The sequence below is a fragment of the Merops nubicus genome, unplaced genomic scaffold (assembly GCF_000691845.1).
Source record: "Merops nubicus isolate BGI_N331 unplaced genomic scaffold, ASM69184v1 scaffold7069, whole genome shotgun sequence".
Lineage (NCBI taxonomy): Eukaryota > Metazoa > Chordata > Aves > Coraciiformes > Meropidae > Merops > Merops nubicus.
Genome location: NW_008630080.1, coordinates 30,967 through 32,560, shown reverse-complemented (window position 1 = coordinate 32,560; position 1,594 = coordinate 30,967).

The following is a 1,594-nucleotide window of genomic DNA, read 5'->3' as shown; positions in this document are numbered from 1 at the left end:
TCCCTACCAGGGAGCAGAAACATTGGAATATGGGAGCACATAAAGAGATGCCATGAGTTACCTGGAAAAGAAAAGAATTAAGCATGCTATACCTAGAAGTAAGTGCATTGTTTTATAGCTGAGAAGCTGATTTTGCAGGTTGCACAACTTCCTGAAAACCCTAAGTAGGGCACTATCTGAAATTACACAGCCTGATGTTACTGATGGCTTGACCATCTGTCCCAACAGGCTTTCAAATCAGGAAAGCATTGCTTTTACTACAAGCAGGCAGTCTATATGGTGGAGTTTTTAATAAATAAGTTAGATGAACCTTCTGTCTTTTCAGCCTAAGGTAAAAGAAAACTGAAAAATTAGAGGCAAGTTCAAGTTCAGAAGTTAACATAAGTGAATTAAATACTGCAATTTCACACATTTTCTGGATAAGTTGAAGTGGGGCAGACTATAAAAGGCTGGTGTGGTCTTTAATGTCTCTAATTAACCTAGGTAACCCCCCAGTTTGCTCTGTCGCAGCATCTTGAGTGTTAGACACACCTTAGAGAATGAAATCTCACAGTGCTCTGCCAAACAACTCCGGTCCTCCTCTTACGGCTGTAGAATAGGCATACTCACTAAGTGAGCAGGAGAGGGAAGCTGGTAGGGATGAGGCACTGCACAGGCTTCCCAGGCGATGCTCAGTGTCACACACCTTCTGTGTCCTGGGATGGGGAGATACCTGCCTGTAAAGAAGTGAATCAGGTGCCCAAAGTAACACTGCAAGATGTAGTACAGACTGGTCAGGGTCTGTATCCCTCCTGCCCCTGGGCTTTACTAGAAGTCAGTTCCCCCTCCCAAATCTATAGAGGCAGGTGCCCAGAGCAAAGGATGATTCCTTTTGCTACCTCGTAGACCTTGTTGCGCAAACAGGGCTGTGCGCATCAGCTTCCTACATCCATGTGCATCTCCCCTGCTGCCTTCACTCGTGTGCTGCTCAGGGCTCGGGGGGTCCTACCTGCGTCGTCCCAGCTGGGCTTTCACCTTTCCCTGACAGCCAGCTAGCTTCATGCTCCCAAGTGCACACTGACAAAATATTCTAGTTCAAAACCTGACATGAAAGTGTTATTAATGTTTGGAGTACTGCTGCACTTTTTCCCCTTTGTACAGGATATGGGGAAGGGGAAAAAAAAAAACAAAAAAACAAAACACAAAACACCACACCAACAGTGAGAGAGAGATTTTTAGCTCTATAAGATTAAACAATCATCATGGTTTTAAGGGCTTAATCTGCTGGCATGCAGACTGCTGGCTGATAAGTCCCCGAATCTGAGTGTAATTGGATGCAGCATTGGATCCGGTGGTGTGGGCTTTCCGGGGGCTTTTTGTTTGTTTATTCCTTTTTAACACACCGCAGAGCTGAAGCGATCTGTCCCTGGAAATGCCTTTGCGTGGGAAGCTGTAACGCTGTCCCCACCCTGGCCGGTATTTTGGCAGCACCTAGCTGGAGACCACCGCACGGGGCGGGTGGGGGGGAAGGTTGCTCAGTGTATGAATTCGGGCTATTGTTCAAGGCACACATCTGCCTTAAGAAATCACACGGCACAGGCCGTTACTTATTCAG